This window comes from Pristis pectinata, chromosome 1 (assembly GCF_009764475.1).
Source record: "Pristis pectinata isolate sPriPec2 chromosome 1, sPriPec2.1.pri, whole genome shotgun sequence".
In the NCBI taxonomy this organism is placed as follows: Eukaryota; Metazoa; Chordata; class Chondrichthyes; order Rhinopristiformes; family Pristidae; genus Pristis; species Pristis pectinata.
Window position 1 is genome coordinate 4,509,463 of NC_067405.1, and position 16,033 is coordinate 4,525,495.

General features: G+C 47.4%; 1 protein-coding gene across 5 annotated transcripts in view; it reads right to left on the reverse strand.

Moving 5' to 3' along the window:
- Window positions 1-16,033, reverse strand: part of tmem198b (transmembrane protein 198b) — a 94,425-nt gene that overhangs the window by 15,814 nt on the left and 62,578 nt on the right. For 3 of the 5 annotated variants that reach the window (XM_052014710.1, XM_052014686.1, XM_052014703.1), the window contains one exon: window positions 2,986-3,224. The exons of the other annotated variants lie outside the window; for them this stretch is intronic. The gene's annotated coding sequence lies outside the window, so the exon portion shown is untranslated. The remainder of the gene's footprint in view (window positions 1-2,985; window positions 3,225-16,033) is intronic. 5 annotated transcript variants of the gene reach the window in all.

Consider the following 16,033-nt stretch of genomic DNA (forward strand, 5'->3'; position numbering starts at 1 on the left):
GTGTAAAAAAACTTGCCTCTAAACATTCCCCCTCTCTCCTGAAACCTATGTCCTCTAGTATTTGACAGTTCCACCCTGGGAAGCAGACTCTGACACCCTACCCTATCTGTGGCTGTCATAATTTCATAAACTTCCATCAGGTCTCCCCTCAGCCTCTGACGCTCCAGAGAAAACACCCCAAGATTGTCCAACCCCTCCTAGCTAACATAGCTCCAACAATTAAATGAAAGATTGTGTCCATTGGCTGGAGGAGTGGTGATCAGAGGGGGCATGTGACCTTCACCTTAGCAGTGATCTGGGACATGCCACCAGGAGGAGCAGATGGCCCATTGGACAGGGACCTTTAGAAGGCAGTTGGAGGAATACAGGATGGGGAAAGTTTAGTAGTGGTGTAGACAGTGCGGTCTCTCCCCTAGGAGTGTGTGATAGAACAGTGTAGAGGGACCTTCACTCTGTGTCTGACCCTGGGAGTGTGTGATGGGATGGTGTAGAGGGACCTTCACTCTGTGTCTGACCCCGAGAGTGTGTGATGGGACAGTGTAGAGGGAGCTTCACTCTGTGTCTGACCCCGGGAGTGTGTGATGGGACAGTGTAGAGGGAGCTTCACTCTGTGTCTGACCCCGGGAGTGTGTGATGGGACGGTGTGGAGGGAGCTTCACTCTGTGTCTGATCCTGGGAGTGTGTGATGGGACGGTGTAGAGGGAGCTTCACTCTGTGTCTGACCCTGGGAGTGTGTGATGGGACGGTGTGGAGGGAGCTTCACTCTGTGTCTGACCCTGGGAGTGTGTGATGGGACGGTGTGGAGGGAGCTTCACTCTGTGTCTGACCCTGGGTGTGTGGGATGGGACGGTGTAGAGGGAGCTTCACTGTATCCAAGCCATGCTGTCCCTGCCCTGGGAGTGTGTGACAGGATGGTTTAACATTTGCAGGACTGTGAGCAGAGTGCAGGGCATGGAACAAAGTGTGGACCCTTCCGGTTGCCCTGCACTATCAACCCTTTCCCTTCTAATCTCTCCAGCCCTCTGCCCCACCAAACACCTACCCTTTTTGTTCTCTCCTACACTCTCCATCTTAGAACTTGTGTCAACTCTTAACTCTTCCCAATTCTGATAAAAGGTCATAGATCTGATCTTATCTGAAACCTCAGCCATTTTTCAGTCCCCACAGTTGCTGCCTGATCCACTGAGTATCTCCAACATACTCTATTTTAGTATAAGACTGGGAAAAATAATCAGCCCCTCAAGCTTGTGGCTGATCTAATCCTGGCCTCAGCACTGCAATGGCAAAGTGGCGCAGCAGGTAGAGCTGCTGCCTCACAGCTCTAGAGACCCAGGTTCGATCCTGACCTCCGGCGCTGTCTGTGTGGAGTTTGCACATTCTCCCTGTGACTACGTCAGTTCCCCTGGTTTCATAGAAACATAGAAAACCCACAGCACAATACAGGCCCTTCGGCCCACAAAGCTGTGCAGAACATGTCCCTACCTTAGAAATTACTAGGCTTACCCATAGCCCTCTATTTTTCTCAGCTCCATGTACCTATCCAACAGTCTCTTAAAAGACCCCATCGTATCCGCCTCCACCACCGTTGCCGGCAGCCCATTCCACACACTCACCACTCTCTGAGTAAAAAACTTACCCTTGACATCTCCTCTGTACCTACTTCCCAGCACCTTAAACCTGTGTCCGCTTGTGGCAACCATTTCAGCCCTGGGGAAAAGCCTCTGACTATCCACACGATCAATGCCTCCCATCATCTTATACACCTCTATCAGGTCCCCCCTCATCCTCCGTCGCTCCAAGGAGAAAAGGCAGAGTTCCCTCAACCTGCTTTCATAAGGCATGCTCCCCAATCCAGGCAGCATCCTTGTAAATCTCCTCTGCACCCTTTCTATGACTTCCACATCTTTCCTGTAGTGAGGCGACCAGAACTGAGCACAATACTCCAAGTGGGGTCTGACCAGGGTCCTATATAGCTGCAACAATACCTCTCGGCTCCTAAATGCAATTCCCCGATTGATGAAGGACAATACACCATATGCCTTCTTAACCACAGAGTCAACCTGCACAGCCGCTTTGAGCGTCCTATGGACTCGGACCCCAAGATCCCTCTGATCCTCCACACTGCCAAGCGTCTTACTGTTAATACTATATTCTCCCACATCCCAAAGACGTGCGGGTTGGTGGGTTAACTGGCCGCTAGTGTGTAGGTGAGCGGCGTAATTTAGGGGGAGTTGATGGGATTCTGAGAATAAAATGGGATTAATGTGGGATTAGAGTAAATGGACGCTTGATGGTCAGCATGGACATGGTGGGCCGAAGGGCCTGTTCCTGCGCTGTCTGTCTCTAATGCTTTGTTTCCCCCTGTAGTAGTGGGGCAGGTGACCTAAAGCTCGGTCACAGAGGGAGGTCTGAAGGAGCGTAGAGTCAAAGAGCACGGAAATAGGCCTTTCAGCCTATCATGTCCATGCTGACCAGCAGTTACCCAAGAATGGGTGGCAAAGAGCCATCATAGTTTAGTCACTGGATTCCAAAGCTTGGATCTTTGAGGGTTACAGGTCTGGTCATTAATGGCAGAGCATGGAGATCAGCGGTTACAAGAGGGCAGGACTGGAGAAGCGTGGAGGTCATGTGGTCTTGGTTGGCCAGAGGCTGTGACTGAGATATCCAGTTTCCAGGCCCTTTGGCCCATCTCTCTGTGCTTTCCTTTGATATGTCCCAGCTCTCTCTACGTTACCCTCCCTTTCGAGATCTGAGGTTTGACACACAGAGGACGGTGAATATCTAGACAGGAGCTAGGGTAAAGAACGCCAAACCCTCCAAGGGGAGAAGTGACCCATTCAAAGGACCAGCACAGCGATGATGGATCGAACAGCCTGCGGCAGGATCCCACTGCTATATCCTGAGAAAGAGTCAGATTTGAAATGCCAACCCTGCCCTCCAGGGTAAGCGAGCTGCAGAGATGAGGAGAGGTTACCAGGAGCGTACTCATGCATGCACTTGCTCGGTGCCTTTGCCAACTTGCAGCTGGTCCCGTCCCAGGATGGCGACGTGGCCCCCTCTCACCATACCACTGGTGCGGGCCACATGGGGGAATGGTCCCGATTGGTGTGCGCCCCTCTGCAGGCCAGGACGTTGCATTCGAAAGCCAGAGGCCAGGAGGGTCGGAATTCTTGCCTGTTGACTGATGTGCTGGGGGACCTCAGCTCACCCTGCAAAGTCAGCCCCTGGAAAACAGATTCAACAAAGTTCGAGCACCTCTCAGTGCATTGTGCTGGGGTTTCTCAACAGTGTTAAATCGATCAGAAGCTAATTTTAGAAATCTACACTACTGCTTGTGCTTGAATATCTGATTAGCACAGACAACACCGGATAAAGGGAGATTAACTCTGTGCCTCACCCAGTGTTTTAAAAAGGACGTTTATTTACATATTTACAATATGTACACTTCTATCAGAACATATACTAATTTAAATTAAAACACAGCCATCCTTGTCCAGGATTCTCTCCACCCCTTGTGGCACCAGGGATCTCTCTCTAGGGACATCTTTCTTGTAAAAATTAATCTCTTATAAAAATTGTGTACAATTTATGTTTAATTTATGCTCTTCTTGTGAATGCTGCTTATCTAATGCTCTGTGCCTGTGATGCTGCTGCAAGTAAGTTTTTCATTGCACCTGTGCACACATGTACTGGTGCACATGACAATGACTTTGACTTTGGACAAAGTCAATTGTCATGTGCACAACTTTGACTTTGTCCCAGGCACGGACGTACCTTTGGAAGGGAGACAGGTAGTCGGCTCGGGTAGAACCCCCGTCGGCCCGTTGTCCAGCTCTGACAATGGCTGCCCCTGCTTTGTTTTCCAGAATAATTTTGTTGCCAGATTGATGCATTATTACATTACTGCATTGTCCTCAATTTATTCAGTTTACAATCAATCAAACTTCAAAGCAAAACATGGGACAGTGTAGGGGGAGCTTCACTCTGTGTCTAACCGTGGGAGTGTGTGATGGGACGGTGTAGAGGGAGCTTCACTCTGTGTCTGACCGTGGGAGTGTGTGATGGGATGGTGTAGAGGGAGCTTCACTCTGTGTCTAACCGTGGGAGTGTGTGATGGGACGGTGTAGAGGGAGCTTCACTCTGTGTCTGACCGTGGGAGTGTGTGATGGGATGGTGTAGAGGGAGCTTCACTCTGTGTCTAACCGTGGGAGTGTGTGATGGGACGGTGTAGAGGGAGCTTCACTCTGTGTCTGACCGTGGGAGTGTGTGATGGGATGGTGTAGAGGGAGCTTCACTCTGTGTCTGACCGTGGGAGTGTGTGATGGGACGGTGTAGAGGGAGCTTCACTGTGTCTGACCCTGGGTGTGTGTGATGGGACGGTGTAGAGGGAGCTTCACTCTGTGTCTGACCCTGGGTGTGTGTGAAGGGACAGTGTGGAGGGAGCTTCACTCTGTGTCTGACTCCAGGAGTGTGGGACAGTGCACGTGGAGAGCACCTTCTCCATGGATTATCTCCAAACCCATTCTTACCTCCAGAACTTTGTTGCCCTTGTCTTGCCTTGCATCAATTCTCACTCACCTCTCCTGCCTCAGCTCCCTGGCCATTGAAATCAACTCCCTCCACATCCTCCCCATTACTGTAACCTCCTCCAAACCTACAACATTTGGAGACCTCTTCACTCATCCAATACAGAGATCCGGATCATCCCCGTATTTATTTGCCCCAGCATTGGTGGATATACTTCAGCTGCCTGAGCACTAGGTGCTGAGATCCTTTCCAGCTTCTACACTCCTTAAATATCCCTTAAAATCTACCTCTTTGGTAAAGCTTTTGGCTATCTTGTGGTCCATGTCCATACCTCCCCGAAAGTGGCCACGCAGGTAGATAGGCTGGTAAAGAAGGCGTATGGCATACTTGCCTTCATCGCTGAGGGCATAGTCAGGAAGTCATATTGCTGCTGTATAGAAGTTCAGTTAGGCTGCACTTGGAGTATTGTGTGCAGCTCTGGTCGCCCCATTACAGGAAGGGTGTGGAGGCTTTGGAGAGGGCGCAGAAGAGGTTCACCAGGATGCTGCCTGGATTAGAGGGTATTAGGTATAAGGAGAGTTTGGACAAATTTGTACTGTTTTCTCTGGAGCGATGGAGGCTGAGGGGAGTCCCGATAGAAGTTTATAAAATTATGAGAGGCAGAGATAGGGTAGAGAGTCCCAGGGTAGAAATGTCAGATACTAGAGGGCACAGCTTTAAGATGAGAGGGGGAAAGTTCAAAGGAGATGTGGTGGCAAGCTTTGTTTTCCACACAGAGAGCGGTGGGTGCCTGGAATGCGCTGCCAGGGGTGGTGGCGGAAGCGGATACGATAGAGGTGTCCAAGAGGCTTTTAGACAGATACATGCACAGGCAGGGAATGGACAAATACGGATCATGTGCAGGCAGAAGGGACTAGTTTAATTTGGCATAGTGGCTTGCGCAGACATGGTGGGCTGAAGGGCCTGTTCCTGTGCTGTACTGTTCTATCTAGCTCCCTGTGTACCTCAGGACTTTCAGGTAACCAGGCCCACTGTTCCTTTCTCACTCCTATGGTCCACACACACTCTCTCTCCCTTTGTTCACCTTACCCCCTCTCTTATCTGGTTCCACCCATCACCTCCCAGCCCCTGCCTCCCCCCTCCCCCTCACCTCTTTATACTGGCTACCTCCCCTCTACATTCTCGGTCCTGCTGCAGGGTCTCGACCCAAAACGTCGACCATCCCTCTGCCTCCACAGATGCCGCCTGACCCGCTAAGTTCCTCCAGCAGTTTGTTTATTGGCTGAGGGACTTTTCCTGCAACTTTGGGTGTGCTTCTACATTAAAGCTGCTATATAAATGCAAGTTGTGGCCGTTGTGGTCAACATATTTCCACATTTAGACCAAATAAGCTCAGGACCATTAGAAGGAAGTTCAGCCAGAGTTGAAAATCACTGGCCTGGGAGTGCTCTTCCGTAGGAATCCCTGTTCCACACCAAGAAATGGAATTGGAATTGCTTTATTATTGTCACATGTACCGAGGTTCAGTGAAAAACTTGTCTTGCATACAGATGCGCTGAGCTGTATCCACAGCTCCCTGCAGTTTCTTGCGGTCCCGGGCAGAGCAGTTGCCGTACCAAGCCGTGATGCATCCAGAGTACACCTGAGCTCCCTTTAAGCAGATAACCATCCTCTCATCTTGTTGAAATCGGAGCAGGTTCCAGCACCTTGCTGATTCATTTCTCTCCTCCCTTGTCGTAGAGTCACACAGCATAGATGCAGGCCCTTCGGCCCAACCGGAACATGCTGACCAAGATGCCCATCTAAGTGAGTCCCATTTACCTGCGTTTGGCCCATATCCCTCTAAACCTTTCCCTCCGGGTACCTGTCCAAGTGTCTTTTAAATGTTGCTAATGTACCTGCCTCAACCACTCTCTCTGGCAGCTCGTTCCACATACGGACCACCCTCTGGGTGAAAAAGTTGTCCCTCAGGTTCCTATTAAATCTCTCCCCTCTCACCTTAAACCTATGTCCTCTTGTTGTTGATTCCCCAACCCTGGGGAAAAAAAGACTGAGGGCATTGTCAATAATTCAATCCACAAAGCGTACAATGCAGCCTCTGGGAAGATCAGTAATTTGTGATGATTTGCATCAATTTGCACAAGTTAATTAGGTACAATAATTAGCCAATCAGAGCATCTCCTGTGAAACGTCAATAGTGATCAGCTTCCATCCAGTAACGCTGCTCTCTTTTCCCAAGAGTAATCTTTCTGAACTCTTTCATTCTAATTTGTCGACAGTAATTTTTGAAGAAGATCTGGTCAAAGGTCATGCAAATTAGGAGCAGGGGTTGGCCATTCTGCCCCTCGAGCCTGTTCCACCATTCAATAAGATCTGAATGTAACCTCAGCCATGCATCCCTGCCCTGTAACCTTTCAACTGCTCACTTATCAAGGCTCTCTCTACCTGTGGAGATCTTCAAAGGCTTTGCTTCCACTGCCCTTTGAGTAGAAGAGTGCTAAAGACTCAATAACTGAGGGAAAGACCTCATCTCCATCTTAAGTGCGTGACCCTTTGACTTTTAAACAGTGGCCCCTAGGCCTAGTTTCTTTCAGAAGAGGAAACATTCTCTACACATCTGTCCTTTCAAGACCCCCTCAGGATCTGATGTTTCAATCAAGACTCCTCTCACTCGGAAGTGGATACACGCACAGCCTGGTAGTGTAGTGGTTAGCGTAACGCTATTACAGCGCCAGCGACCCAGGTTCAATTCCGGTCGCTGTCTGTAAGGAGTTTGTACATTCTCCCCGTGTCTGCGTGGGTTTCCTCCGGATGCTGCAGTTTCCTCCCACATTCCAAAGACATACGGGTTAGGAAGTTGTGGACATGCTATGTTGGCGCCGGAAGCGTGGCGACACTTACGGGCTGCCCTCGGAACACTCTATGCAGAAGGTGCATTTCACTGTGTGTTTTGATGTACATGTGACTAATAAAGAAATCTCATCTTATCTTATCTTATCTTACAAGCCCACCCTCATTCCAAGTACCAGTCCAGTGTCAAAAGTTATTGCTGTTTTCAACTCCCTCAATGACCCCTCCCCTCCCTCTCCCTGTTGCCTTTCTGAAGTCTCTGGTATGTCCAACCCTCACTCCATCTTCACCGTGCGTTGCGTCAGGAAACCTAATGGTATCATCAAGGATGCCTGCCACCCTGGCCATTCCCTTTTCTCTCTTCTGCCTTCTGAGAGAAGATACAGGAGCTTGAAAGTCCAGGTGACCAGACACAATAACAGCTTCTCTCCCACTGCTATAAGACTCCTGAACCAATCACCCCTTTCACATCCCCTTCCCGGCGGTGCTGCCACGATCTTGGCCTCTTAAGATCTGCTGCTCTCGATTATTCCGTTATTGTCACTTCAGCATTTCTGGTAGTTGGTTTATTATTGTCACATGTACCGAGATACAGTGAGAAGCTTTTGTTTGCATGCCATCCAGACAGATCTTTCCATACATTAGTACATCAAGGCAGTACAAGGGAAAAGCAATAACAGAATGCAGAATATAGTGTTACAGTTACAGAGAGAGTGCAGTGCAGGTAGACAACAAGATGCAAGGCCATGACGACGTAGATTGAGAGATCAAGAATTCATCTTTATCATATGAGGCCCATTCAAAAGTCTTATACAGTAGGATAGAAACTGTCCTTGAGCCTGGTGGTACGAGCTCTCAGCCTTTTGTATCTTCTGCCCAATGGGAGGGGGTCCTTGATTATGTTATATTCCTTTTTGCACTAATTTGCACTACTGTACTTTGCACCATTCTGTTCTTTAACACTCTTCGCTGTATTTATGGTTGTATTGATTATTACCAGGCACCCTGTTTACTCTGAAAGATTCACACGAGCAAGGAATTTCATCGGAACCTGGTGTATAAGAAAATAAACTAATCTAATCTAATCCCTTCTAAAAACTGGTCGGTTTGTAAGAAGCTTTTCACTGTACCTCAGTACAAGTGACAATAATAAACCAATACCAATACCCAATTTCAATCCCAGCAGCTGTCAGCTCTAGAGATCCCAAACTCTGGAATTTCGTTCTTAAATCTCCCTGACTGTCCTACCTCAAGATGTTTCTTAAACTCTACCACTTTAATCAATATAATCTACCACTCAATAAGTTCTGACTGATAATCATTGCTGTGCAGCCCCTTGGAATGTTTGGTGTGTTAAGGGCACTCGATTAATGATATTTGCTGGATTGTTATATATGGGCTAGTCAGGAATATCAATGAGGATATTGGAAGAGTTTATTTATTGGTTTGACATGCTAGTAGCTGAGTTATCTTAGGGGTTATTGACATGACTACCTCAGGACTGAATCACTCGATGATCAGCCAGTGACCTATAAGAACATAAGAAATAGGAGCAGGAGGAGGCCATCTGGCCCGGTGAGCCTGCTCCGCCATTCAACAAGATCATGGCTGATCTGGCTGTGGACTCAGGTCCACCTACCTGCCTTTTCCCCATAACCCTTAATGCAAACCCCTACTATGCAAAAAAAACTATCTAACTGTGTCTTAAATATAATTAATGAGGTAGCCTCTACTGCTTCCCTGGACAGAGAATTCCATAAGAAGACTGCTTCTCACTGGGCCAAAGAAAAAAGTTGTTGTTTCATGGATACAGGGTACTCAAAGGACTTAAGACTCAATGAAGTATTGAAGCTGATCCAGAAGAGAAAGATGCATGGGATCCATGGTGACTTGATAGTCTGGGTTCACTTGCCCAGCGAAGACAGAGGGTAGTGGTGTTATTTCGACTGGAGGTCTGTGACCAGTGATGTTCCGCAGGGATCGATCCTGGAAACTCTATTTTGCAGATGACACAAAGTTCCTAGGAGTGAACATCACCAATAGCTTGTCCTGGTCCAACCACATAGATGCCACGGCCAAGAAAGCTCACCAGCGCCTCTACTTCCCCAGGAGGCTAAAGAAATTTGGCATGTCCCCTTTGACCCTCACCAACTTTTATCGAAGCACCATAGAACGCATCCTATCTGGATGCGTCATGGCTTGGTATGGCAAGTGTTCTGCTTGAGACTGCAGGAAACTGCAGAGAGTTGTGGACACAGCTCAGCACATCACAGAAACCAGCCTCCCCTCCGTGGACTCTGTCTATACCTCTCGCTGCCTCAGTAAAGCAGCCATATAATCAAAGACCCCACTCTCCCATCGGGCCGAAGATACAAAAGCCTGAAAGCACGTACCACCAGGCTCAAGGACAGCTTCTATCCCACTGTTGTAAGACTATTGAACAGCTCCCTAGTATGGTAGGATGGACTCTTGACCACACAATCTACCTTGTTATGACCTTGCACCTTATTGTCTGCCTGGACTGCACTTTCTCTGTAACTGGAACACTTTGCACTCTGTTATTTTTTTACCTTGTACTACCTCAATGCACTGTGTAATAATGCACTGTACGAACGGTATGCAAGACAAGTTTTTCACTGTACCTTGGTACAAGTGACAATAAACCAATTTCAGTTCCAATTCCAAGATCGGTACAGTTGTGGACAGTGTAGAGGGCTATCAAACGATACAGCAGGATATAGATCAGTTACAGATATGGGTGGAGAAATGGCAGATGGAGTTTAATCCAAGCAAATGTGAAGTGTTGCACATTGGGAGTTCAAATGTAATGGGAACATATACAGTTACTGGCAGGACCCTTAACAACATTGGTGTACAAAGGCACCTCCCTGAAAGTGGCCACACAAGTAGACAGGGTGGTAAAGGAGGCGTACAGCACGCTTGCCTTCATTGCTGGGGTATTGAGTATAAGAGTCAGGAAGTCATGTTGCAGCCGTATAAAAGTTCAGTTAGGCCGCACTTGGAGTATTGCGTGCAGTTCTGGTCGCCCCATTACAGGAAGGGTGTGGAGACTGTGGAGAGAGTGCTGAAGAAGTTCACCAGGATGCTGCCTGGATAAGAGGGCATGAGGTATAAGGGGAGGCTGGACAAACTTGGGTTGTTTCCCATGGAGCGGCGGAGGGTGAGGGGAGACCTGATAGAGGTTTATAAAATTATGAGTGGCATCGAGAGGGCAGGTAGTCAGATTCTGTTTCCCAGAGTAGAAATGTCAAATACTATATATTTAAGGTGAGAGGAGAAGGAATAAAGGAGATGTGTGGGGTACTTTTTTTTTACAGAGAGTGGTGGGTGCCTGGAACGGGCTGCCAGGGGAGGTGGTGGGGACAGATACAACAGTGGCATTTAAGATAGGCACATCCATACACAAGAAACAGAGGGATATGGATCACGTGCGGGCAGCAGAGATTTAGTTTAATTCGGCAATGTGTTTGGTTCATATTTTTTGGGCTGAAGGGCCTGTTTCTGTGTTCTATTACATGATTGGTATAGATAGGTACTTGCTGGTTGGCATGGACATTCTGGGCTGAAGGGCCTGTTTTTGTACTTGGAAGATCACGGAAAATGTACAGCTTAGAAGGAGACCATTCAGCCCATCATGTCTGTTCTGGTTGAAAATGATTTCTCCATTCTAATCTCACCTTGCAGCTCTGTGTCCATGGTCCTGCAGGTCACAGCTCTTCAGGTCCACATCAAGCCCTGTTTGAATGTGATGGGAGTTCCTGCCTCTCCCACAGCGAGTTCCAGACCCACCACTACTCAAGGTCAAACATTTTTCCCCATTGCCCCTCTACTTTCTCATCTTTACTTACAACATAGGAGAAGGCCATTTGTGCCAGCCCTACACTACCACTGACTTGGGAAAGCAGTCAAAATAATCAAGGACCCCTCCCACCCCAGTCATTCTCTCTCCTCCCCCCTCCCATCAGGCAGAAGGTACAAAAGCTTGAGAACACGTACCACCAGGCTCAAGGACAGCTTCTACCCTGCTGTTATCAGACTCCTGAATGGACCTCTCACACGATAAAGATGGAACTCTTGATCTCCCAGTCTACCTCATCGTGGCCCTTGCACTTTATTTGTCTACCTGCACTGCACTTTCTCCATAACTGTAACACTATATTCTGCATTCTACCTCGTTGAACTTATGTATGGAATGATCAGTCCGGACGGCACGCAAACAAAGCTTTTCACTGTGTCTCGGTACATGTGACAATAATAAACCAATTCCAATTATTTCCCTCTGACTTATCACTATCCAATCATCTCCCCCCAGATTTTACCCCCCACCTACACACAAGGACCAACTTACAGCAGCTGATTAACCCATTGACCCACACGCCTTTGGGATGTGGGAGGAAACCGGAGCACCCAGAGGAAACCCACACGGTCACAGACAGAATGTTCAAACTCCACACAACCAGCACCGGATGTCAGGATCGAACCTGGATAGCTGGATCTGGGAGGCAACAGCACTAGCTGCTGTGCCATCATTCCACTGTCTTGCCCAACACTATCTCCCACAAAAAGGTTGTGAATATTGGGGTTCAAGTGCTCTAATGACTGGGGTTTGATAGAATTCAACTTGTGAGGGGCTGTGGGGGACAAGGAGGTGTTGACATCATGTGTGACATGAATGAATGGTGGAATTGGCTCAATCGTGGTCACCACAACGTAGAAAAGATGTGTTCATACTAGAGAGGGTGCAGAGATCTACAGGGCTGATGCTGCATATGGGGAGAATTAATTATGGGGTTAGTGCTGTTGCTTCACGACAGAGGGGAAAGTTAAACGAGTTGTAGGAAATTATAACAGTGTGTACAGGAGGGAGATACTTCCCTCACCAGAGAGGTTGTAGATTGGTCAGAGATTTATGTTGCAGTTGTACAAGATGTCAGTGTGTCCACACTTGGAGTTTTGTGTTCGGTTTTGGTCACCCTGCTTTTGGAAAGATGTTGGAAAGAGTGCAGAGGAGATTTACGAGGATGTTGCCAGGACTCGAGAGACTTGAGTTACAGGGAGAGATTGAGCAGGCTGGGACTAATCCTTGGAGCGTGGGAGACTGAGGGGTGATCTTACAGAGGTGCATAAAATCATAAGGGGCATAGATAGGGTGAATGCACACAGTCTGTTTCCCAGGGTTGGGGAATCAATAACCAGAGGGCATGGGTTTAAGGTGAGAGAGGAGAGATTTAATAGTAACCTGAGGGACAACTTTTTCACCCAGATGGTGGTGCGTACATGGAACGAGCTGCCAGAGGAAGAGAAGATTTCTTTATTAGTCGCATGTACATCGAAACACATAGTGAAATGCATCTTTTGCATAGAATGTTCTGGGGGCAGCCTGCAAGTTGAGGCAGGAACGTTAACAACATTTAAAAGACACTTGGACAGGTACATGGATAGGAAAGGTTTAGAGGGATATGGGCCAAACGTGGGCAAATGGGACTGTCTTCGATGGGCATCTTATTCAGCATGGGCCGGTTGGGCCAAAGGGCCTGCTTCTGTGCTGTATCACTCCACGACTCTACGAGCAGTTGACATAATTTCTTCCCCAGAGGTTGGTGGGGCTCTAGAACTCACTGTTAGAAAGGGTGATGGAGGCAGAAACTCTCATCACATTTAAACAATGCCCAAATGAGCACTTAGTTTACAGGCCATGAGGTGTGAGACTGGCCTCTTATTGTCCAGCACAGGAAGGATGGGACAAATAGCCTTTTTGATTGGTGTATATCTCCTTGATTGACTGTGGCACCTGCAGAAGTTGATATGTGTGCCATTGACACAATGGACAGCCATTGCTGGAAACTGGAGAGCTCAGGCATTTCACTGACTAACCAGTGTTGCTGGATCGAACCCAGGAGCCCCAGGCATTATTTACTTATTGGAATAACTGCAAACTGCTAAAGGCATTTTGACTTCGTTCATTTCCCAGCGGTTCAGACAAGCAACTTTGAAAATCGTTGCTGTGGAAAAACATTCAGTCTCCCATCGCTGAAGCATGGTAAATCAATAAGAGACTTTCCTTTTGTTTCAAAACAATATGTACATTGAAAGGCTTTGTCATCCAAAACTCTGCTAGGCCTCATTTATCTCCCACATCCTGTAGTCATGAATGTACACCAGCTCCCAGTTGAGTAATGTCTCAATTTTTAAACTTTGTTTTCAAATCTTTCTCCGATTTTACCCCTTCCTAACTCCGTGACCTCCTCCAAGCCCACAATCAACACAAAAAGGAAGGCACACCAGCGTCTTTACTTTCTTCGGGGGTTAAGGGGGTTCAGCTTGTAACTGAACACTATAACAAACTTCTACAGATGTACTGTTGAAAATATCCTGACTGGTTGCATCACGGTCTGGGACGGCAATTCGAATGCACAGGAACATAAGAAGCTGCAGAGAGTAGTGGACTCAGCCCAATACATCACGGGCACATCCCTCCCCACTATCACTAGTATCTACAGGAGGTGCTGCCTCGAGAAGGCAACATCCATCATCAAAGATCCCCGCCATCCGGGCTGTGCCATCTTCTCGCAGCTCCCATCGGGCAGGAGGTACAGAAGCCTGAAGTCCCCACACCACCAGGTTCAGGAACAGCTACTTCCCTTCAACCATTTGGTTCTTGAACCAACCAGCACAACCCTAATCACTACAGTTTAGCAACAGTACGCCCACTTTAATCACTTTGCCCTAAAGTGGACTTTTTTTTTGTTCTAATTGTGTTCTTTCTTGTAAAAATTGTGTATAATTTGTTTTTCTTGTGAATGCTCTTATCTGACGCTATGTGCCTGTGATGCTGCTGTAAGTTTTTCATTGCACCTGAGCACACATGTACCTGTGCATATGACAATAAACTTGACTTTGACTCTGAGATCTCTGTACTTCTGGGTTCCTGATCAAGAATTCAATCACTCTGGCACTGGTAGCTGTGCCTGAAGCTCTCCTGATCCCAAGGCCTAAAATTACCCCCCTACTCCTCTCTTCACCTTAATATACATCTCAGAGGAGCTTTGGGTTATCTGCCCCACGATACCCTCGTGTGTCAAAATTTTGTTCCTGTGAAATGTTTTGCAAAGTTGCCGTATAAATAAAATCCATTGTTAAAAATGTTTACAAATCTACTCTTGGTCCTTTATCTAGTTATCATAAATACTCAAACCCTTCATAATTTTGTATGTCTCAACTGAATCTCCTCTTAACATTTCCTGCTTGAACAACAATCCTAGATCTTAGTCCGAGTGAAAGGTCTCGGCCCGAAACATCGACTGTCCATCTCCCTCCATAGATGCTGCCTGACCCGCTGAGTCCCTCCAGCATTTTGTGTGTTGCTCTCAAAGTTGTCCATTCCAGTAACTCCCCTATGCGCTCTCTCCAGGGTATAACTTTCATTTCTTTTCATCAATTCTCCAATGAGAAATTGGCAAGTGATGCAGAATAACATTGGAAAATGTCAGAGTCTGGTGGTTGTCATGGAAACGGACATCTTTTGCCTTCCATGAAAGGATAACTATGTTTTTCCACAGAATTAGTCATCACTAATCCTGTGACTCATGTACCTGTTCTCTAACCTATACATTCGCCCACTTCCAACCCAAACCCAAATCATTCACAACTCCCTCTGCCTTCTCTCCTCCCACTGAATATTCCCACAGTTTACACCCAAAAGCTTCTAACTGGTCAGGACAGCTCTCTCACCTCTCAATCAGGCTGCAGATTCAAGTCTACATGAGAGAGTTGACAACAAATATCTAGGATGGTTTTCCCCGTCCAGTACTGAGGGAGTGTCGCAGTGTGGGAGGGGCAGAACTGAGGGAGGGTCACACTGTGGGAGGGGTGGTACTGAGGGAGGGTCCCACTGTGGGAGGGGCAGTACTGAGGGAGAGACACACTGTGGGAGGGGGCTGCTGCCCTGCCCTGAGCCCGTCCAGGACTAAATCTGGGCAAACAAAGCCAGAGTCCAAGTTGAGTTTATTGTCATCTGCACAAGTCCGTGTGTGCACAGGTGTGATGAAAAACTTACCTGCAGCAGCATCACAGGCACAGAGCATTAGATTAACAGCATTCACAAGAAAAACATAAAAAAGAATGTTATAGCACTGTACAGGCCTTTCGGCCCATAATGTTGTGCACAGTTATACACGATTTTTACAAGAAAGAACACTAAAAGTGCATTTTAGTGCAAAGTGATCAAAGTGGTCCCAGTGTTGCTAAACTGTAGTGATTAGGGTTGTGCCGGTTGGTTCAAGAACCGAATAGTTGAAGGGAAGTAGCTGTTCCTGAACCTGGTAGAGACTTCAGGCTTCTGTACTTCCTGCCCCATAAACTCGAAAAACCCCCAGTTCAGTTCCTTACCAGGATGTAGAAGAAGGCCATTCAGCCTATCTGTTCGCTGACAGCTCCCCAGCTAAGAATTTTCTATTTTTATTTTGACATTGTTTAAATACTTTAATATATTTGCAAGAATTCAAATTCATTTGTGGAAATTGCTGGATGTTAAGTGTACTTCGACCATGTTGCTTTTGAATACTACTTACTATTGGCCAATGGCAGTCTCTGTTTCTCCCTCACGGAGCGATCTGGGCAACCAATGAAGGAGGAG